At 39.6% G+C, this 24,967-nt stretch overlaps 1 long non-coding RNA gene across 1 annotated transcript; it reads left to right on the forward strand.

Moving 5' to 3' along the window:
- Positions 1–485: 485 nt before the first annotated feature.
- Positions 486–13,985, forward strand: LOC122544257 (uncharacterized). The gene is made up of 4 exons (XR_006310301.2): positions 486–651; positions 9,234–9,329; positions 12,609–12,727; positions 13,542–13,985. It is a non-coding gene; the product is annotated as an uncharacterized LOC122544257 (long non-coding RNA).
- Positions 13,986–24,967: the final 10,982 nt, after the last annotated feature.

Raw genomic sequence — 24,967 nt, forward strand, 5'->3', positions numbered from 1 at the left:
CCTTGTTTTGATTGATACATTGTTGGGGATATGACTGTCCAAGGTAACTGTTGACGAGTTGTATTTAATGCCATTATAGAATGTTTACTCTGTTTGTACTGTGTAGAGTCTCTGTGTTTACAATTGGCAGAGCGTTACTTGACCAATCTTCTTAAAATGAGAGCTCAGATCTCTCATGTTGCATGCCAAAGCAAACAGAACAAAATTATCTCGAGTTGTCAACTGAAGCAATTTCTTGCTTCATTTAGTGGAAGGGCGAGATGGCTAAGTGAATACACCTTCAGAACCTCTCATGGCATAAAGGAGAATGAAATCAATCAATCTGCCATCGCCATGACACTCCTGATTAAACAATATTTGTTGTGAAATTAATCTCTCTGTGATCACAAGCAATCTCCATATGACGGTAAAATTTATTTCGTAAAGGAGGAAGTATCTGTGGACTTGCATGTTTAAACTGCAAACTGCGTGAAACGCTGCCCATTATTAATTTGTTGAAGCATGCCAACATTACATCGTAATTCCAGTGCTACAAATCTGTAATCGATATTGCATGAGAAATTTGATCGGAAAAAACTTGTTTGAAACCTATTATTATGGCAGGAAGATTCATGAATTTGATTGGTCTATTGTACCTGGCTCTCTTTACACGTAAGAATATGTTCTCAAAAGCAAATAATTAATTTGATATCTTTGTTACTTGTAATTCCAACATGGACAAAATGGTATCTATAACTGTGTTATTCACTAAATGCAATGGTAAGCATATTATTGGTATACGAATATTCCAACATAAAAACTGTATTGTCCTTTCTTGATTTTTGTAATTTAAAAAAATTAAACTCGTGCTTAATAGTAATGACCAAATTCAGAATTTATGTTGGCATCTGGGAAAATTACGGCAGAAAGTAAATTTGAATTATTCATACACAATGCTGGACATGTATAATATTTCGGGCGGCATACAATTTGGACAAGAGGACGAAACTAATGCTTCAGATTGACATCATTTTACAATTGGAATGATGGTAGAAGGCACAGGGTAACAGCGGAAGAATGTTGTCAGATTCGAGGCCGATGACTTGTGAAGTGCCTCAGGGATTAGTGCAGGGATTGATGTATGTTATTGACTTCAAATATTTGTGCAAGAATTTTAAAGGCATGGTTGGTAAGTTTGCAGATGATGCAAAAATAGGAGATCTTGTGGACAGTGAGGAAGGTTATCCAAAATTACAGTTGGACATTGATCAATTTGGGAAGTGGGCCGTGATTTGGCAAATAGAGTTTAATATTGATAAGTCTGATGTATTGCATTGTGGAGAATCAAATCAAGATGGGACTTCCATAGTAGGTTGTACGGCATTAAGGAGTGTAGTGGAAGAGAGGAACCTGGGATTCAGGTTCACGGTTCTCTGAAAGTTAAGTCATAGGAAGACAGAGCAATGAAGAAGGCTTTTATCACAATGGCTTTCATAAATCAGGGCATTGAGTAAAGAAGTTGAGAATTTATGTTGCAGTTGTACAGAACGTTGGTGAGGTCGCACTTGGAGTATTGTGTTCAGTTTTGGTCACCTTGCTTTTGGAAGGATGTTAATAAACTAGAGAGAGTGCAGAATAAATTTAAAAGGATTCTGTGTTGATTCGAAAAGTTTCGACAAGCAAGAACTTCTTTAGAGCATAGGAGACTGACTAGCGACCTTATAGAAGTGTTCAAGGTCAGGAAAGGCATGGATAGTTTGAATGCGTTCCATCTTTTTCCCAGTTTCGGGGAATCAAAGAAAAGAAGAGATCAGTTTAAGGTTAGGGGGAAAGAATAAAGGGGAACCTGTGGGGCAACGTTTTTACACATACAGTGATACAATCAGCTGACAGTAGAAGTGATTGAGGCAAGTACATTAACAACAGTTAAAAGGCATTTGAATATATTACATGGATAGGAATGGTTTTGAAGAATATGGGCCAAGTGCAGGGAAATGTGGTTAGCGTTGATGTACATTTTGGTCAACATGGACCCGTTTGGGTCAAAGGGTGTGTCTCTGTGCTGTAGGATTCTGTGACTTTATGCATACTAAAAAGTAAGAGCTGTTCCACATGTCATGTAAAGGAAAAGCAGTGAGAAAGGGAAAATGAAGTTAAGAAAAAAAGTGTATTTCTGCAATTGTTTGAAAAGACCATGGGATTGAACAATGAACGGTTCCACGATTTGCAAGACAAATGTGGATTCCCGTAACAGCATTGAGAACAATAAGACCCAAATGCCTTCGTTATTTTCGTCAAATTTATCTAAATTAAAAAGGGAATTATGTAAGACAAAAGATTGGGGATTCTTGAGATGCATTTCATTGCAAATGACCACAATTTCAATCGAAGTAAATGAGAGCGGCTGAAAACTTGGTTAAACAAAAAAAATGATAATACTAGACCATTAAAATATGTGCAGTTATGTTCGTTAAAATCTAACGTTTCATACAGTAGGATTAAAGAAAGATATCTTTATCAGGATATTTTCCGGCTGCCTTTGGTGACGCAGTGGTTAACGCTAGTCACATTTGTTTATACCAATTTCCGTTTTTTCATTGTTCGCGATTCTTTCAGGAAGGTGCAACGTGAAATTGCAACTTCCCTAGCTCTTGTGGTTTAGTGGAAACAGATGGCTCACTGATTACAAATACATTCACATCTTTCCATCAACGCAAACACGATTTCCCTGCACTTGGCCCATATCATTCTAAATATCTCCTACACCCATTCAAGTAATTAGCACAAAGATTGATTTTGTCTAACTTTGAGCAAATTGCTGACCATGTGAACCTGGCACTGCAGATTGGGTTCCATCTGGCAAGGATTTTACATTAAGTTCATGTGATTTGTTTTTCAAGAGATGGTGTCTCGTATTAATCAACACGTGTCGTCAGCTTTGGCCTCAGTAATTATGGGCCTCTCCGCCATCTTAGGCAAAGACAGCACATTTTAACAGTTGCTTGATTTGTTCTCCTTCTCCACACACATTATAACATTTGTACATAGTCAAGAGTTACTTATTTCACATTTTATACAAGGAAAGAGGTCGATTGGTGGTTCATGATCATCAGGTGCCAATTAGCGTTCTGACAAACGTAATCACGTGTGAGTTTACTGGAATACAAAGTAAACTTTTCCACCATCAATTTTATTTAGTACTGCTTTTTGCAAATTTAATTACATTTCATTAATTATTGGGAAATTTTAATATTTCCATTGATTTGATCTCTCTTCTTATCTCTCCTGTTATTTGTTTTGTCTATTAAATGTGCATTTTGTCTGTTGAATGAAGTAAGCAACATTAACAATTTTCTTTGAGGCTCAGAACGAACAAGTCGCATGTCCCTAATAGAACTGAAAGAATTGCATTGCTTACCCATAATAGGTAATGTTTGATATTTTGCACGTTTCTCCGCGCAATGGAACTGAGTATCAGCTGTCCCGTACAACAGGCAGCGACTCACTTGCGAGTCAATCCGAGATAAATTTCTTCGTCTGTGTGATTCGATATTTATCCTCCATTCTGATTGTTACAGAAGACGCATACTGCATTGTTTTGTATAAGCAAATTTGTTGTGTGTCTTATGTCAATTTACTTCTGGACGCAGAGCAAAAATCATTAATTACCTGTGGGTAAATCCAAGGATAATGAAACAATTGCACACTTCCTTTTGAAATGAATGCAATGGTGGGGCTAATGAATTAACTATTGTCATGCCTTTTCATTTCATTTTAACTTTCAACTGGAGGGTATGCATCATTAGCATACAATTCCTCCAAATCTGCAAATTTCATTATGTTGGAAACTTTTCATCGTCGGGGTCACCCATTCTACAATCACCTAAAATAGACCACATAATCTAATACTGTGATATAGTGGTTATTGCAGAGACTTGGATATCACAGGGGCAGGAATTATTCAAGGGTTTAGATGTTTCAAATGAAATTGGAGGGAGAGGCAAAAGAGATGGAGGAGAGGCATTGCTAATCGGATAGCTTCACCGCTGTAGAGAGGCAGGGGTCCAAGAGGATTTGTCTGCAGAGTCAATATGGGTGGAAGTCAGAAGCAGGAAAGGAGCAGTCACTTTATTTAGAGTTTTCTACAGGCACGCCCAATGGCAACAGAGGCATGGAGGAGCAGATCTTGGAACATTGCATAAGTAACAAGGTTGTTGTCATTCGTGACTTTAACTTCCTTCGCATTGATTGAAAACTACTTCGTTCAAATAGTTTGGAAGGAGCAGCGTTTCTCAGGTGTGTTCATGAAGGGTTCCTCAATCAATATGTTATTCGGCCGACTAGAGAGGAGGCCATACTTGATTTTGTGCTTGGCAACGAACGATGCCAGGTGTCAGACCTCTCGGTTGGAGAGCATTTCAGTGATAATGATCACAAATCCCTGACCTTTATTATAGTCATGGAGAGGGATAGGAGTACAGCTGATGGTATGAGAAAGTAGATAATAGGAGGAGAGGGAATTAAGATGCCGTTAGACAGGAACTGTGGCACCGAAATTGGGAACCAATGCTCTTAGGGAAATGCACAGCAGAAATGTGGAGCTTGTTTTAGAAGCATTGTGGATCGTGCTGGATAGGTTTGTCACACTGAGGAAAAGAAAGGATGTTAGGTTGAAAGAACCTTGGGTGACAGGCGATGTGGGACATCTAGTCAAGAGGAAGAAGGAAGCTTACTCAAGGTTGTGGAGGCAATAATCACACAGACCTTTAGAGGGTGACAAGGTAGTCAGGAATCAATTGAAGAATGCACTTTGGACAGCTCGAAGGGGGCGTGAAAAGATTTTAACTGACAAGAATAAGGAACAGGAGTCAGAGGAGGTAGGGGAGGTCCTTAACGAATACTTTGCTTAAATATTCACTACTGAGAGGCACATTGAAATTTCTGAGGACAGCGTGAAACAGACTCGAGTATGTTGATATTAAGAAGGAGGATGTACAGAAAATTGTGAAAAACGTGACGATATGTAAATCCATTGGACCAGCCCGGATATACCCTTGTTCACTACAGGAGCGAGGGGAGAGATTGCTACATTTTTGGAGATGATCAGTGCGTCCTCAGTGTCCATTGGAGTCGAGCCAGATGATTAGAGGGTGACAGAGGTTATTCCCTTGTTCAAGAAAAGGAATAGAGATAATCCTTAAAATTACAGGCCAGTCAGTCATATGTCTGTGCGAGGCAAAGTTTGGAGAGGTCTCTGAGACACAACATTTATAATCACCTCGAAAACCATAGTTAGATTAGAGATAGTCACCATGGCTTTGTGAGGGGCAGATCATGCCTTACAAACCTGATTGAGTTCTTTGAGGATGTTACAAAATGTGGCAAAACACGTTCATATCCAGTAGACGTGGATTTTGTGGATTTTAGCATGGCATTTGATAAGGTTCCCCATAGTAGGCTTATCCAGGAAGTAAGGCGGTATGGGATACAGGTAAATCTAGCTGTCTGGATACAGAATTGACTTTCCCACAGAATACATAGGATGGTGATAGATAGAAGGTATTCAGCCAGGAGCTTGGTGACCAGTAATGCTCTGAACGGATCGATTCTGGGACCTTGGTTCTTTTTGATTTTTATAAATGACTTGAATGAGACAGTGGAAGATGGGATAGGTTTGCCGATGACATGAAAGTTTCTGGTATTGTGGGTAGTAAGGAGGGCTGTTGTAGAATGGGACATACCAACAGAATGCAGAAATGGGCTGATAAGTGGCAGACGGAATTCAACCTCGAAAAGGTGTGAAGTGATTCGGTTTAAAAGGTCGAAATTCAATGCAGAATACCGAGTTAAAGGCAAGATTTTTGGCAGTGTGGAGGAACAGAGGGGGCTTGGGGTCCATGTCCATAGTTCCCTCAAAGTTTCCACTCAAGATGATAGGGTTGTTAGAAGGCATACGGTGTGCTGGCTTTCATTAGCAGGTGTATTAAATTCAAGAGCTGTAAGGTTATGCTGCAGCTCTGTAGAGTCCTGGTTAGACCACACTTGAATATTGTGTTCAGTTCTGGTCGCTTCATTATTGGAAAGATGTGAACGCTTTCGAGAGTGTGCAGAGTAAATTTAGCAGTGTGATGTCCGGACTGGAGGGCATGTCTGATGAAGAAAGGTTGAGGATGTTAGGGCTTTTATATTTGGAGTGAAGAAGGGGTGACTTGATAGAGTTGTGCAAGATGATGAGAGACATCGATAGAATGGGTAGCCAGAGTCTTTTTTATCCATGGTGGAAATGTCTAGGGAGCATACCTTTTAGGTAATTGGAGTAAGGTGTACGACAGATATCAGAAATAGGTTCTTTACACAGAGAATGGTGGATACATGGAATGCACTGCCACCAGTGGCAGTTGAGTCAGATTAGGACATTTAAACGATGCTTGTCCAGACACATAGAAGATGGTACCATGCAAGTTATGGAGGTTAGTCTGAGTAGATAAAAGATGGCACAACATCAAGAGCTGAAGGGCCTGTACTGTTCTATGTTTAATATAGACAGGCGACTGACTGTGTGGAGTTTGCACATTCTCCCCGTGTCTGCGTGGGTTTCCTCCGGGTGCTCCGGTTTCCTCCCACAGTCCAAAGATGTGCAGGTCAGGTGAATTGGCCATGCTAAATTGTCCGTAGTATTAGGTAAGGGGTAGATGTAGGGGTATGGGTGGGTTGTGCTTCGGCGGGGCGGTGTGGACTTGTTGGGCCGAAGGGCCTGTTTCCACACTTTAAGTAATCTAATCTAATCTAATCTAATCTTTAATCGGCACAGAGAACTGGCCAATACACCAGGATTCACTATAAATCTCTCTAAAGTAGCATTTATGGATGAATGGGATATCATTTATAAATGTGCAGCAGGGCATCATTATTTTAATCTATTGTGCTTTTTGGATAGTTTGAATGTACTTGCGCTTGCACCATTGATGTCAAGTTTAATTTCAAATCAGTGATACTCAGATTGGGAATGATAACTGTCCCACATTACATTGCATGTATTGGATTTTTTGAAAGATCCACCATACGTCAAATCATATTAATCAGCATTGATTCAAAATCTGTTGACATTAATACTGTTGATTATATCCATCTTCTCCATCTATTTCATCTTCATTTTGCGTGGTTGCTGTCAGTGCATCTCTGATTCCAGACATTGCAGAAACCTAATGAAGTCACTCTTCATCTTGTGTACGTGCTGTCAGTGCATCTATGATTCCAGACATTGTAGAAACCTACTTAAGTCACTCTTTTGTCATTCTTCTGACATTGTCATTAATAACAGTATATTCTTCCATATTCTCACTTTCGAATATATCTCTGAAATTCTCTAAAACATTTGCCCAGATGTGAGCAGCTCCACGCTATCCAAGAAATGAAAGAACATCTTTTTTGGAATTGTTCTCATAAATCTTGTCTGTGCTTTCTATAATGTATTCACATTCTTGTTATTTTTTGCTGCCAAAATTGAGCAAAGTATTGCAACTGAGGCTGATGAAAAGATCAATAAGTGTCACAACGAGGCTCTTCTTTATTTTTGGACTTTAGACTTTCATTTGCAAAGGCTAGCATTGTGTATCAAATATTATAATCAATCTTAAATACTTCTGTTACGCTTGGCAATTTATGTTCATATGACCTCTGAGCTTCATGAATATTTCGTTTCTTCATTTCTCTTTACTTGTGCCTTCTTACAAAACCAATGAGAAATCACTTATCTGCGCTAAATTCAAGAACGTATTTCAAAAAACTGCCAACATCTCTTCGAGTATAATTCTACTCTTATAACTCTACTAAATATGCTCCTGTCTGCAAAAACAATTAACATTTTACATCGTCTTTGTTCCATGATCAATCAAGTTTAAGTCATCTGAAGTACAACACTGTGAAATACCGATCCTTCTTGACTTCTGCATAAATTCCAATAGTCCAGAAAAACTGGAATCTTTCCCAACCATCTCTGTATTAGAGGGTTAACGTTTGCTGACAAGAATGTTATGTAGTACTTTATTGAACACATTTTGAAAATCCACATTATGGTCATTTGCTGCACACCAGTTTTGAAATCCAAGTTAGTATGACAAAGCATGCGTCTTCTCGTCTGGAAAGGAGGATGCTGATCGTACGTTAACGGTCTTTCCTCTACTTGCTGGACCAACGTTCTCTACAGATCTTCTTACATTCCACTGTCATGTGCTTGAAGGATGTACATGTCAACGCTTAAACTACTTGGTGACACTGATTACTTAAAAACCGACACCTGGAGTGTGATCCATAAATGAAGCTTCTGTCTCTCAGGCAGCGTTACTTCCGATTGGAAGAAAATAATATCTTTGATGCTCTGTACAAGATCAAACTCATCATTCCAGGAAATCAATTATCCTCTCGTCCAGATCAACTCGTGACCACGTTTATCAGAAACTATCAGTCTAAAGCAGGAGGATTTTTTCCAGGATGACCAATGGGCATTCCTTTATTTGTAAGAAAGGGTAAATAATCCGTGTGTCTTTGCCAATCTGGCCCATTCTTCTGTGTTCAGTGTCTTTTAAACCTTGTTTGTAAGTCATCAAACCTGATTTTAAAACATACAATCCATTTTAGAACAAGTTTCATACAATTTGTTGCAATGTCTATCTTTCCAACCCTGAAGAGTTCTCCAAATATGCACTACTTGTTGAACGAGTCAGTATCGTGAATTAACTGGAAATGTTTTTAATATTTACCAATTGCATTCAGTTACATTGGCTCCTGGTGCTCAATTCATTTTGCATCTTTTACATTCTAAATCTTTACGCTATGTTATGACTCCCTATTGACGTTTCTGACCCCATTTATTCCTTGGCAGACAACGTTATGCTCAATGAAGGTATCGTATTATATTAAATATGGTTATTATCGACTGTGTCTTTTGATGCATTTCCAATTACATCCCAAAACATCAGGAAAATATTCTGGCTCTGTTCTTTTAAGTACTCTTTTCACGACCCGACTTTGAGGAAATTGCTTTCGTTTTGCGAATTTGAGATTGTGCTTGTTTTCAATAACGTTACTATAAAGAACTGGGTCATGTCATTCTCTACTAAATTAAATGTTTAATTTAATTTTTTTTGGCCATACAGTAAGGAAATGTAATTAGTATTTTATTTGATGTTTTTTTTTTCAACTCGGCATTTCATTTGTGCCTGATTGAGATTTAATAAGTTTCTGTCACTTTACAGGTGTAGGGAGTTATATCGAAATAGCTTTTGCTTCGCTTGCATTATTGTTCCTTCTGTGTGTCCTGATAGTTTGCACGTGGATTGGATGTGAGAAGGGTAAGTTTCTAACTTACATAATTTTATTCATTAACAATACTGTGAAATATATATTTTCGAGATGTACTGTCAAAATAGATATTATATTTGTACAGCCATAAGAATAGGCAATGAATGATTGGATATCTGGAGTTAAGAATATTCAATCAGAAACGAAGTAATGTATAACTCGCTATGCTTGTTTGATTCATAACATTTGTGCTGTCATTTGATGGACTGGATGAAAGAAGGAGAGAAAGAATATGCTTTTCCAAGTTGACATACAATTAGTGGAATGTCAGAAAGATTGCTAATGGGTGCCCACGGTACTGGAAATCTAAAACAATTACTTAAGGGAAAACAGAGAACGTAAATCATCAAAAATTATAGAATGAACGCAATGGAAAGGCAAGAGATGAGTAGGACACTAAGACTCTCCAAAGAGACAAAGGCAAACAAGATCAAATGAATGGACGTGATAACGGATTGAGAATAAAATGTCGAAGTGTTTAGTTATTCACTTTGGTGGTTAGAATGGAAATGGAGAATACATTTACGTCGTGAATTTATTTTGTTTTAATTTTCAGGGCAACCTAAGTCTCTGTATACATGCCTGAACAAGGAATTAGCATGCAGATCAGGTACCAAATTACGAAGGCAAATGTGTTTTTGCATGTTTTTGTCAACGTAAAAATTGCAGAGGACTTGATAAAATTACATAGAGCTTCTCTGAGGTTGCTGTTGGAAAGTTCTGTGAACCTCTAGCTTCCGTATGTAAGGCCATGTAAGATATTAATAGTGGTTCAACAAATTTTCAAGACATTGTCTCCGAAAGAGAGAGAGATAAAAGTCTGATTAATTTAGTCACTATATTCATTCGATGTTAAAAGGGGATCACTTTGAATATATAATTTTTTGAAGGGCTTGAAAACGCAGACACAAGGAAACAGCAACAAAAATAATCACATTTGCTTTTTAGTTGGGCACACAGTGAGCAGAGATTCATTTAATAAAACGGATGTGAATATTTGAAAGTCTACATCACAGATGATTATGAAGCTCTATTGATGAATCTAATTAAGATTCAGATGACTTCTTTTTAATCCCTCAGACAATAAACAATATTAAGAGAATGTGTGAAAATCGAAGTCAGGCATAAGCATGTCAATGGCTGCAGCAGTAGCAATAAAAGTGTTGTGTATTCCAAACCATAATTCATATTTATTAATATTCTCTCCGTTGTATTTGCTCTTTGTTTTAATGCAATTTATTATTACTGATGAGTTTGAAAAAATGTATTTATACATTTATTGCTCTTATTATTACTATTAAGACTATTATTATCATCATTATTCTATTTATATTCCAATCCATAATTAGCTTCTGAGGTATCAAGTTTTATTGTTGTTAAACCTACTATGAGATTTATTTTCTAAAAGAAATAAATACGCTAATCTAAACAATAACAACAAAAGAAAAGCATCGACGTGTAGAAAGGTCATTGTGAATCCTAAACTTTGTATTCCAGGTTCCACTCATTGACTGACTCTGAAATCCGAATCTGCAGTAGAGAATTCATGTCTGAGAATCATTGTCCTCTGCAACTAGTTCATTCCTCCTAGAACAGAGTTACGCTGGGCGATGTTGTGGCTCTATAGTTAGCACTGGTACCTCACAACGACAGGAACCCAGGTTTGATACCATCCTTGGGTCGCTGTTTGTGTGGCAGTTGCACATTTTCCCATGTCTGTTTGGATTTCCTCTGGAGGGTTCTTGTTTCCCCCGACAATTCAAAGATGTATTGATGAGGTAGACTGGTCATGTGAAATTGCCCATAGTGTCTGGGGATATGCATGTTAGGTTGATTGGCCGTGTGAAATGTAAGTTTACAGAGATAAAGTAGCAGGGTGGGTCTGCGTGGGATACTCTTTCGAGGCTTAGTGTGGGTTTCAAGTGCGGAATCTCCTGATTCCACCCTCTAGGGATTCTATGATTGATGATAACTGCAAAGTAGAGCTGAAAATACATTTTCAGCTCTGATCTCCATCATCTGCAGTCCTCACGTTCTCCTAGATAACTACAATGTAGTAAAACGTAAATGGCTACTTTGAAGATGGAGGTTTTTTGCTCATATTGTGTCGAGATAGCTGACATTTGGTTGATTTTTTAAAACTTTCTGTTGAAGGAATTTATTACAGGGAATACAATCCCAAAATACTGTATGTGCCGAAATGGCACATGACAAGGAGACAAAATGCATCTCAGCCAGAGGTACACAGGGGAACCTTGATAATCCGAACGAAATAGGTGGGCACTACTTCGTTTGGATAATCGATTATTCAGTTAATCGATTAAATGCCTTTCCTCTGGGGCTCGGAGGTTTTATAGTTTGTTCCCCGTTTAGGAGGCTGCAGCAACACACAGTGCATGAGACCTCGCCCCTGTCCAACACCGCTCCACCAACCCCAAACCCCGTCCAACACCACCCATCCCCAAACTCAATCCAACACCGCCCTGTCCCCAATTCCCATCCACCAGCCCCCCCCGCCTGGGTCCGCCACCGCCCCGTCCCCAAAACCTGTCCAACCCAGTCCAACACCACCCTGTCCCCAAACCCAGGCCAAGACCGCCCCCCGCCCCTTTTGTAAACGGACCCCGCCCCCAAAACCCAACTAACACTACCCTGTCCCCAAACACCGTCCAACATCGCCCCCACCCACGTACATGCCCCTGTCCAACACCGCTCCCACCCCTAACCCATGCACACAGATATCCACCCCGCTCCTATCCGAGGCAGCTGGACTGTGCACCAACAAGACTGCTGCCGCTGCCTTTGTGGGACAAGTCTCCAATTAGCACACACACACAGCAACAGCCACGCACACAACCTTTTGCTGCAACTTTTTGACAGGTTCCACGTTAACCCTACACAGGACAATGGTGGAGAGATTATCTGGGGAAGGGCGATTTAGGGTACACCCCTCTGCAGAACTCCAGGGAAAGTGTGGGGAGAGACTGAGGGTGGGAGGTCAGTCATTTGGAGACGGTGCTTGTTTAATCACTGTAAAGAAAAGACGTGATCACTGTTGGAAACGCATCTTTGATGCAATGTTTTTACCGGGACCTCGAGCTCTTCTTCAGAAAGTTGGTATTCTGATATTCAAGGTTCCTCTGTATCAGCTAGCCAGATGTGGATTGGACAATATCATTTTGTAAATGTTCAATACTGTCTGTGTTTAACTAATAAAAGATTAATAGGACCGCAATTGCTGTAAACAATTAAATATTATGTTTCTAAAGTATGTGAAAAGCTTTCATGGCTTCGAAGACACCGTGGAAATACTCCTGGAACTGCAGGTTTTGGTAGCTCAACTACTGTGAGTGAATAAGTCCAAACAGAGAAGACAAGAGGATAGAAAGTAAGTAATCATGATGTAACAACATTTAATATTGAAACTGATTAGTAAGTAACTTCAGGAAATTCAGGTCATAACGGGAGTGAGTAGCATTGATACAATGACGAAAACTTGATTTAGAAAACGATGTCTGTAAATTCAAGCACAATATACTTTAATTGTTATGTGAATGAGAAGGAGAACTAACTACAGACCGATATGCACGCCAAAGATTTAGAAAATGTAGACTTTCAGAAGCTTGTATCTGGCTTTCTTATGAACAAGTTGACAGCTACATTAATAAGACTTATCGATGCTTCAGAATTGTGAAGTTTGAATTGTATGCACTCTGATTGTTTTGGTATTTAGTTGCCAAGTCTCTGTGTTCGTGAAATAGGCAATTGGACTAACAGATCATGTCATGATGTGAAGTCACGTGTTGCAATTACACGAATGTATGTTAAATCACTTGACTGTGATGAATTCAGCAATAGTTTCTAAACATAGAAAAAAGTTTAATTTTTTTGTGATTTCGTTCTATTTTGATATGAATATACTTCTCAGATTTTATAAGCTACAAATGTGTTTTGCATGTATTTTCTTTTTTCTGTGCATGACAAAACTTTCCAGCAACAAATTTCTAACAAGTGCTACTAAGGAAAGATACAAAGATGTAATTAAAACTTGAATATCTGATTGTATTCAGTCACATTAAGATTGAATACAATCAAACAAGTGGCGTGCTAATATTATTACATAGATTGACGCACACACATTTAGCAATAGATTGTCAAACTATATATTTATAACTTCAAATCTGTTTTCTATATGTTATCAGCTTTCAGCTGTCTGACTTCTAAGCTACCTACACAGTACTTGTACTCTCGAAAGAGCAGAAGGCACAGATCATTCCATGTTAGGTCACTGCCAAACTCTGCCTCGTCAATGCACTTTGCCTCCTACCATAATGAACATCATCTTTTTTCCACTTGGATTCCGCATTTGATCAATTGACACGAAACATGAAAGATAATAACATTCCAGTGATGGCTGAATTGTACTGTGATAACACTGCCTTTACAATGATTAAAAGGTACAAACATTGGAAACAGTTTCGTTTTAGTAATTTGCAATTAATCACTCAAATATGCCTTTTCCTTTCTATATTGTAAGTGTTTTACAGCATATTGCAAACCTTCACTCTTTGAATCGAAGAAAACCATGTACGATTCCATAGCTGTGCCAACTTAATTTTGTGTCACATGGCAACACCTCCAAATAAATGGTTCATAAAACAGTGAGAATAACACAAATTTCTGAATTACAAAACCAGAAAATATTGACAAAGTTTGACAGCTCAATCAGCACATCTAGTAAAGGCTAAATGGGCATTGCTGGTATTTTGAAATGGACATTCTAATTTATAATATTAAAAACAACATGAAGAATGAATTTAAAAAGTCAAAAGAAAACACTAAGTAAACTGATTTGTGAGGAACAACCAGACATATCAACAGCAACAACAGATGAAAGAGTTATTCATTCTAATTATGATATAGAACAAGGAATGATTATTTGCTCCATTTATTTTAATGGGAATACGCCCCTAAAAGGTGAGATAAAATGAGATACTTAAAAGGTTAATAAATTTAATGTAGAGAGCAAGGATTTCTTGGAAGTGGACAGAGCAACGAGATTAAAAAAGAAAGGTTTGTCAGGGGTTGTTAGAAGAATACTTTCAGCCGGGTATATTAGGATTGAATGCCAATGTTGACTGGCTTCTTGCTTGGAGTGTGTTTGCGGGAGACATATCAAAGAGGAGTGTTCAATCCTGTGAACCGTACCATAAGTGATCTTTGTGCAGGGTTCTATTACCACATATCTGGGAGAAGCCAGAACCATTTCAAACTTGGCCTTCACGTGGGGTACAGTTGCCCTCTTAATCACAGCTCGGTTCGAGGGTCAATGACACTCCGAGTTCCCCAGAGGAACACAATATGTTTACACCCTTCACGATACAATAGTTACATGCAACATTGATGTTATTTCTAGCTACATGCCCCTAATCTATAATTATTATCCAGTAAACACAGAGTCCATGATGGGCAAGTCCATGGAAAGCCCTGGGTCCTCTGATAATCTTATCATATTTACCAGATACTTCCACCACCTACCTTTGTGATCTTAGATTGCTTCTGACAGTTTATTTTTCCCTGACATTTGACAGCTGCAATGCCTTATTTGCCAATCACCAAAATATTCGATTTTGTGAAGAAATCTTTCACACTCTGTACTAATTTATTAAAGCAGATTATAAAGACTATTAATCACTACCAATTGTTGTAAAGTTCTGAAAAACAACCCGAATGTTAAGTTACTGTGGTACAGCTGAGAAATTGAGAACAACCATTCCCCATGGCAATCACCTGATGAAGGAGCGTCGCTCTGAAAGCTAGTGTGTTTCCAATTAAACCTGTTGGACTATAACCTGGTATTGTGTGATTTTAAACTTTGTACACCCCAGTCCAACACCAGCATCTCCAAATCATAACCATTCCCCCACTTCAGCTTGAGCTGAAGTCCCTTTGACTTGCAACTGCAGTTTATGACTCCTGCTATTTACAAGTTGTAAGTGGATTTTAAAATAAAATTTAATTTTCAAATGAATCGTTACTATTTCCACTCTAAACATTTCCCATTATTAATGGGAAAGTCCCTTAAACAAAACTTGTTTAGATCCCACAAACAACTAGGGGATAAGCACATATTCTGTCTGTAGTTTGTAATCTGTCTTTGTTATCCTTCTCTGGATCTTTGGATGTAAGAATTTGCTCAAAAGAACCACACCGTCACTGAAGTTTCAAATGCTTATCTCTCCCCATCGATGCATTTCTTTACATAACCTTCCTACTCCCGCCCTCCTGTGGCAGTGGTTTCATCGGAATTGAGTTTACAAAATTTGTTCATGTTTTCTTCCCTAATCATGCAGTTGGCCGGTTTATTACCTTGAAATATTTGATCGAGTAATGCAACTAACCTTTTCACACTGATTTATTATTTGGGTTTATAATTCTACAATTACCCAAAGAGTTCCAAATACTATAGAATCAGGTCTTTCCTCTTTTCCTTCTACTTTTTACCGGGACTGACCAAACCATGCCTTGCAAAAATGCCCCTCATTAGAATGCTTATACACTTAGAACTGCCAGTTGACACAAGCCTCATTAGTTTCCATAGTTATTCTTGTTACAGAGAATCTCATCATAACCAACATAGCTATATGTAGGCTACCAGTCTGTGAACATCAAAATGTTCGGTTCGAGAGGAATGCGGCATAGGGTCACCTTCCCCGATGGCTCCGGACTCACCTATGCCCACTGGCACCACCGCAGACATCAGATCAGTCTTCCTGGCGTCAACACAATTAAAGCAACTCTCTCAATGCGCACTGGGCAGACTATCTGGTGGAAGTATTCACCGATATGTTCAAACACTCCCTCCAACAACTCAACATCCCCACCTGCTTCAAGAAGACCATCATCATCCCTATACCTAAGAAGCACATTCAACATACCTTCATGACTACCGGTCAGAGGCTCTGACCTCCATAATCGTGAAGTGCTTTGAGAGGCTGGTCATGGTCCAAATACACTTTAGTCTCTCAGCTTGCCTCGATTCCCGACAAATTTTCTACCAAAATAGCGGATCCACAGCAAACGCTCTCACTCTGCACTCATCTCTGGAACATCTAGACGGCAAAAATAATTATGTTAGACTGTTGCTCATCGACTACAGCGCTGCCATCAATACCATTACCCTCTCCAGACTGATCTCAAAACTCCAAGACGTGAGTCTTGGCTCTGCTCTCTGCAATTACATCTTCTGCTTTCTGACCACAGATGTCAATCCGTGAAGATAAACAAATGCACATCTTCCACGATAACACACAACACTGGTACCCCCAAAGTTGCATCCTGAGCGCTCCACTGTACTCCATGTACACCCACGACTTCGTTGCCAAATCCAAATGAACGCCGCCTACAAGTTTGCTGATTATACCACCATCATAATATTCCTTCCAACCTATCCAGTCCACCGTGCACTCCGACCTATCACAATCACCTCCTACCTGCATCCATCTATCATCTTCTTAGCTATCTTTTCCCTCACACCAACCCCCTCCTATTTATCTCTCAGCTCCCTTGTCACCCCTTCCCCAAATCCGTCGGCTCTCCTGTTCCTCCGATGTTGCCTGACCTGCTGCGCTTTTCCAGCGCCACTCTTCTTAACCCTGATCTCCAGCAACTGCAGTCCTCACTTTCTTCTAGTGGATATCTAACAATGACAAATCAGGATACAGAACGGAGATAGAGGTCTTGGTGACGTGGTGCAATGAGAGCAACCTATCTCTCAATATCTGCAAAATCAAAAAAACTGACTTAAGAAAGAAAAGAGGAGAGCATTCCCCATCTACATCAACGGTGCTGAGGTTGAGAAGGTAGAGAGCGTCAAGTTCCGAGAAGTGATGATAACCAATGACCTTTCCTGACTTCCAGCGAAGATGTGACTTTCAAGATGGCATAATAACGCCTTTTCGTTCTGTGGTGGCTCAGGAAATTTACTGTGTCCAAAAGGACTCTCACTAACATATGCAGAAGCACCATTGAGAACATACTGCCCGGGTGCATAATGGTCTGGTATGGCATCCATACTGCCCAAGAACGGAAAAAGCTGTGGAAGGTTTTGTGCACCGCCCACACAAACATGGAAGCCAGCCTTACATCCCTGGAGCCCATTTAGATGGTTCGTTGCCATAGAAAGGCTGCCAAAATCATCAAAGACCCATCATAATGTTTGCATGCATTATGGTTTGGGACTGTGCTCTGTGTGTGTGTCCGAGAGAAAGAGAAGAGAGACAGCGAAAGAAACAGACAAAAGGAAAGAAAATGGAAAGAGCGATTCCGAAGCTTCTGCAACTTCTATTTTCATTTTTCCTATTTGGCTCTGGTTACATCGTGTCTCTTGGAATTCGTCTTATGCTGTCTGGGATAGGATGTAAAATAGTGAAAAAGGGGAAAATGGATGTCTGGCTGTAAACACAGAGTGGACGTCCAGTCTGCAGCATACATGGAGATCTAAAAGGATTATTTTTAACTTATAACCATGCGATTGTCTTCTCTTTTTATTTTGCCAAACATTATCTCCAACTTTTGGTTCATCAAATCATTTCTGCTTTATCATTTCTCACGTTTGGTTATCATTTTCTGCGTCATTTGCTGCAGTTTTGTTTTTTTTTTCCAGCGCTGTCCATTTGTGTTGGTTATCTTTGAATCTACCTTTGAAATCTTGTTTTTGAATTAGTTCACAATTTCTCTAAAAAAACAAGTCAAGTTGCTGTGATATTGGTGAGTATTTTATTTCTCCACATTCCTCCCACAAAAGTTTAAATCTTGAAATATTGTTCAACATTTATACTTGATCCATGTGTTTGTGATCTGTGATCCCATTGTCTTATTGGCATACACCCCTGGGAAATAAAGAAAATAACTTGCAGTGACGTATAATGTCCAGCTGAGTCCAAGTGGTTTAATTTATTTACAGTACAGAGAAGTAATGTTTAACGAATAAAAGAAACTTGGTGTGATTACCCACTTCAGCAGCTATATGGATAAAAATGACACTTAGAAGAACCTTTGTTGCACAGCCTAAAAGGTTCTGTTTTATCATTGTCTCACTGCCAACCTGCTTCGGAGAACAAAAAGAGTCCGCTGTGTGATAATAAGTATTGCTTACGAACACACTTGCGTACATCCTGTGAAGCCTTTTGCCTTGAAGACCAGCATCCGAAAAAAAGGAAAGTGATATTGGTACTGTGTGTGTGGAGCTTGATGACTCGTTGGCACGAGGCATTGTCAAGGTTTGTTTAAACATCGCACAAAGTAGTTCAACTCCGAATGTTGAGGCACTGCCCTGAGAGTGGATATCACGTTTTTTTCTTATTTCGTTGTATCAAAATTAAGACATTCTGACCGATCTTGCAGAATATATTTTCAGATTTTCCTTAACAGTTTCCCTTTCCAATGAATAGGTTTAAATTCATTCAATCATTCCTTGTGGAAATGCATGTCAATTATCCGATATGAGTTCAACTTGCTTCTACAATCTATCTCTGACTGGCCCGAAATCAGTGGGCGGCACGGTGGCACAGTGGTTAGCACTGCTGCCTCACAGCGCCAGAGACCCGGGTTCAATTCCCGCCTCAGGCGACTCTCTGTGTGGCGTTTGCACATTCTCCCCGTGTCTGCGTGGGTTTCCTCCGGGTGCTCCGGTTTCCTCCCACAGTCCAAACCTGTGCAGGTCAGGTGAATTGGCCATGCTAAATTGCCCGTAGTGTTAGGTGCAGGAGTAAATGTAGGGGAATGGGTCTGGGTGGGTGCGCCTCGGCGGGTCGGTGTGGACTTGTTGGGCCGAAGGGCCTGTTTCCACACTGTAAGTAATCTAATCTAATCTATTTATTACACAACTGAATATATGTTCTGAATGGTATCAGAATTCGACGCTTCATGAGACAAATCCACTTAGGATATGGACGTTTCAAAAATCATAATTAGTTTTGCTCACAGTTACACCTGCGTCAATTTTATGAGGATGTAACATGGGTGAACCTACTTCTGCTGTGTTGCTGTTGGTCGTGACCGGAAATCCTGCAAAATTCCTTATTCCATTCATTAATGGCACATTGAAATGTCCTGCTTTTGGGCTGCTGGTTTTGGACGCCCTGGTTTGAAACTTTTCTGAGATTCTGCATTCTGCCATGTCACATTATCCACAGACAGGTCATAAATTTAATGCAGCATGCACTGACCTTTTGAAAATGTTGTTAATTTGCAATATTAATTCCGAGCCACGAGCACTTGAGGTTCTATTGTGTCATTCACCATGCAGTTGAAATTCAATGTGGAAACACAGTTAATTTTGACAGTGGTCAGTACACAATCAGCCTCCATCCCCCCATACCGTACTCAAATAGCTGTAGTATTTGACTGCACTGGGGCAATTTAACAGAATATGGTTGCTCCACCACCAGTGATCACAGGAAAGCCATGTATCAGAATAAGTGTTCACAATAAAAAGGTGTATTTGACCATCAGTTTAATGTTACAGCCTGAAAAAGCAACACCTTTCCCAGCATGTAGATATCACAGTTAGCATGTTTTTGCATATGCAACTGCGCATTCCTACCCGAATCTCTGTTTACCAATAGTTTGCACTGCACACCAATCCTTAGCCACATGTTGTTCTAAAATCCTGTATCTGCTCCTGCATATTTTGTTCCCCAGTACTTATAATACAATGGCGTCATTATTTTATATGGGGGAATAATATATTTCAAAGATTAAAGCATTTCAATATTCTCACCTTATTCAGCAACAGCAATCGCAAACAAAAATAAAATAAAACTATTACAAGTTTCATTTCACTTTCGGAGCAAAAACAAATGACTTGCATGTCCACACCAATATTTCAGTTAATGAATAATTGATGCACTCAACTGTTGTCTATTATAACGGGCTTTGGGGGTTATCATGCCTGATATTAATACAGTCTGTTATGCAAAATATTGCATTCCTTGTTTTTAATGTCCTCATTTTCCTCGAATTTTTTTAATCCAAATTGCAGCTCTTGAGCATCCGTTACATCAACCAAGCCAACTCCAGTTGTGCATAATGTGGCATGCGAGGATCATATGGAATATTCTGTACAGGGTGCAATTGCAACATCTCTGTTGAGACTGAATATCTCAATGAATGCCTTCAACATCCACTTTCAGCATGAAAGAGTTTATTGTTTTACAGTGGAGGGGAGATAGCCTCTGCCAAGCCAGTATCTTCTCAACTAAAAAAAAACATGTTTTATATATTTGCTTTTAGTCGGCCTTGTCTATTACAGGCCAATCGTATCTTTTGATTGTATGTACAACCAATCAAGTTACTCATGTGATTTCATGATGTTTTCCAGACACCCCTTGGGTCTAAATGTTTTTCCAACCACATCCCAGGATTAGCTGCTGCATCATTTTAACAAAACATCTCTAGTGATAGGAAGCTGCAGGGCTACTTCTGTCTGGCTTGCACTAAAATCCACAGAAATCTTGTTAAATTCCTTCATGCCTTACAATGTCTTAAAATTCCATTTTAATACATGGCATATGGGCTGCAATTACCTGGGAGTCTTAACTGATGTGGGCCAGGCTCTTCCTTTCTATCCAACAATCAATACCGGTCTTTCGGGGGGTTCTATCAGTTTTCCTCAAAACATTACCTTATAAAACTGTCACTACACAGGCAGCAGTTCCACAGGGTCGGTTGCATATATTTCACACGACCCTATGTTTGTTTTTTTTTCACCTACTTACTTTGGATAGGTTCCTACTCTGACATTATATGATTACTTTAGCTTGGATTTTAACTCAAAACACTAGTTTAATTTCTATGATGAATTATAGAAGGTGCTGCTCTACGTAGAAAAGCATCTTCTCAGTCATTTTACGTCAATGAGAAACACTTTCAGCCATTTCATAGTGCTTGAGATATGACCAGCCCTAACAAGTCCTCCCACCAACTCCAAGACCAAGCAAACAAGTGAAGTTCATTTTCAAAGGCCTACCATCTGCTACAGCATCATCATTATCAAATAACGATGGCATTATTTCTATGTTCTGGCCCAGTCAGAGAACTGCATAGCAGGGACATCAACCATGGTTGCAGAGGTTAATCTTTGTCCGTCTGCAACTGTCTCTGCAAAACATATTTTCTTTTCAAAAGTAGCAGTTACTCACACAAACTTGGAAGAATTGGTACCAGTAATCCAGATCTCCTGCTCTTATTAAACTCAACTGCGTTATAATAGAAGTTTTTAATGATATATGTGCACAACATATCATCGCCAGCACCTGGAAAGAGCCTGCTATGATGTTGAATCTGATTGTTCCAGTTTCAGCACTTACTGTGTTTTGGAGAAATGAAGAGACATGTTATGAGGTGGCATGCATGGCATCATTAGCAGCCTTAAGATATGCGTAGCTGGAGCACTGGGGATATTTCACAAGTCCTCAGTGGCTCTTTTGAATCGGCCAGACATATAAAAGATCCAAGCGCTTGTCGCCTTCACAGTCACCAAGATAGGATAGTCCCAACTCATGAGGTTGCTGCTTCCATTGCAGCGTTTGGCATAATTAAGTGATGGGACATAGAACATAGAAGATAGAACATTACAACGCAGTACAGTTCCTTCAGTTCCCCTGCACCCATCTGTCAAACCAATCTGAAGCCCATCTCAGCTATGCTATTCCATTATCGTCCATATATTTATCCAACACCCATTTACATGCCGTTAATATTGGCGAGTTGACTATTGCTGCAGTCAGGTCATTACACGCCCTTACCTCGCTGTGAGAAAAGAATTGTCAACCTGCACGGATATAAGCCTACCACATCTATAGGCAATGAAGTCGAGAATGATGGACTCGATTTGCTTGCAAATCCTGAGGGGTTTTTTTGGTTCAACTTCTTGGAATTTGCTCCGATTTCCCTCTTTTCCTGGGCTTCCTGACAAATCTATTGCACTTTCGTTTCTCAGTGCCTTGCACATGACACCAACAAAACCACTCAATGTGCCTGGAATCATAGAGAATATTTCCAATGCAGAAGCAGAAAGGTTTTGCTGCAATTATGTTGGGCCTTGGTGAGACAACATCTGAAGTATTGCGTTGCTGTTCTTTCTTGTTACCGGAGAATGTTCTCAATATGAAGGCAGTCCAACGATGGTTTACGGGGCTGATTCTTTGATAGCAAAACTTATGTATAACAAGAGTTTGGGTTAAAAATCACACAACACCAGGTTATATTCCAACAGGTTTAATTGGAAGCACACTAGCTTTCGGAGCGACGCTCCTTCATCAGGTGATAGTGGAGGGCTCGATCGTAACACAGAATTTATAGCAAAAATTTACAGTGTGATGTAACTGAAATTATACATTGAAAAATCGATTGTCTGTTAAGCCTTTGATCTGTTAGAATACAGTGATAGTTTCACTTCTTTCATGTGTAAATCACAAAACCTTTTTTTTTAGTTGCATTCTCGGGTTAGCTGTTAACAATGGTGATAGCTAGACAATATGTTGAAGATGTTAGCCCCTATGTTCTCTGTCTATGCCATGATGTTTAGATTGATTCTAATCTAAAAAGTGAGATAACAGAGTTTTACATAAATTCATGCAGTTTTTGAGCTCAGAGTTATACATGAATGTATGCAGTTTTTGAGCAAAGTGCAATGTAACTCTGCAAGTACAAATTCACCCCACAAAATATATGTGTGCATGTGGGTCTTTGTCTGTGTGTGCGTGTGTTTGTCTGTCTGTCTGGCCTGAGGGTTGTGAGTGTGAGAAAGTGTGTGTGTGTGTGTAGTGAGTGCAGAGTGTCTTAAGTCTGTGAGGGGGTGCATGTGGGAGTGTGTGTGTCTATAAGGGTGTGTGTGTGGTGTCTGTATGCGCGTCTGTATGTACCTGTGTCCGTGTGTATGTGAGAGTGTGTGCGTGTAGGAATATCTGTGTGTGTGTGTGTGTAGTGCAATGGTGATCACCTGTAATGTGACATGAACCCAAGGTCCTGGTTGAGGCCCTCCCTATGGGTACCGAACTTAGTTATCAGTTTGGGTGGTTTGTAAATTTGTTCATTTGAGCTTAGGGGAACGGGGATGGTCTCATAGACATTAAGAAAATTCTAATATTATTAGACAGGATAAGCATAGTAAGGATGTTCCCAATGACAAGGGAATGCGGAAGTAGGGGTGACAGTGTCAGGATACAGGGTCGATCATTTCAGACTGCAATGAGGAAAAATTTGCTCTCTTACACAGCTGTGAGCCTGTGGAATTTTCTGCAAACGAACGTGGTGGAGGCTAAATCACCGAATGCTGTGAAAAACGGGCTAGATAAAAAGCTGGTTGAAATTGGGTAGCAGGTAATGATGAGCTATCATAATCACGAATAAGCAATAGGTTAAAAAGGTTTGCATAGCCCATTCCTGTTCCTCTTTTCTGTTCCCCTGCCAACAACAAACCTCTGTGGTAAAGATAAGGAACAAATTATTAATTGGCCTTTATTAATGAGACATTGGCATCATTCACAAGTTATGACATAACATCACTCTATACAAAGGAACTTTGAAGAATAACACTGGGATAAGTTTTTTTTTAAATTATTCATTCATTGGATGATGGTGCCACTGGTGAGGCTAGCATTTATTGCCCATCGTTAGTTGCCAGAAGATTTATAAGAGACAACCATATTGCTACGTGCCTGGAGTCACATGTCGACCAGACCAGATGAGGATGATAGATTTTCTTCCCTAAAGGATACTGGTTAACGAGATGAGTTTTTCCAACATTGGTTTCATGGTCATCATCGTTCTCTCAGTTCGAACCCAGGTCCTCAGAACATTAGCTGAGTGTCTGCATTTACAGGCCATCGCCAACTCATCGAATGACTGTACGTGAAAATTTCACAACTATCATTTTTATGACAAAAGCTCTGACAATGAGGTCGGGAAAGAGAATAGGACACGATATATCATGTACGAGGACAGAGCCTTTCTCTCCATATTCCTCAATCATTTGCAGACTGCATCATGATATGTGAGGGTCTTTTAGCGTATACTCAAAAATTAAGTTGACAATGAGAGACTTCTGTGCCTCTCTGCCAATGATGTCCTTCATGTCTTTGTGCTTTGTTGGAAACATTTACCATTTTAAAATTTGTCTCAGATTGCCTCTGCCTTACAGACATGCTTATCTTCAAACTGCAAGGAACCATGATATGGGCACAATTTCTTGTGAACAAATTCATCCAAAATGATGATGCTTGATGTGTGAATGCATGATGATACGAATTGAAACTACTTCAACCGTATTCAAGATCATTGGGTTTGTCTCTTGATTTGACTCCAGTCTCTTACAAATGCAGTAATTGCTTTTTACCATGGGGAAATACCACACCGCTTTCTCCCACGTTGTGTGTCGCTGGAGCAGCCTTCAGTTCATTTGTCGCACTTAAGACTTGAAGGATCATCGCAGGCAACACGCGTTGCACTGGGTGTTGTACCCCCAACTCAGATTTGTCATTGCCTCAACACACCTTGAATCTCCATGTCCCTTTTGAAACTGGCATTGACTGTACATCTCACCACTACTGACTCCCACAATTCA

The sequence above is a fragment of the Chiloscyllium plagiosum genome, unplaced genomic scaffold (genome assembly GCF_037043375.1).
Source record: "Chiloscyllium plagiosum isolate Xiang-an unplaced genomic scaffold, Cpla_swu_hap1 HiC_scaffold_38, whole genome shotgun sequence".
Taxonomy (NCBI): domain Eukaryota; kingdom Metazoa; phylum Chordata; class Chondrichthyes; order Orectolobiformes; family Hemiscylliidae; genus Chiloscyllium; species Chiloscyllium plagiosum.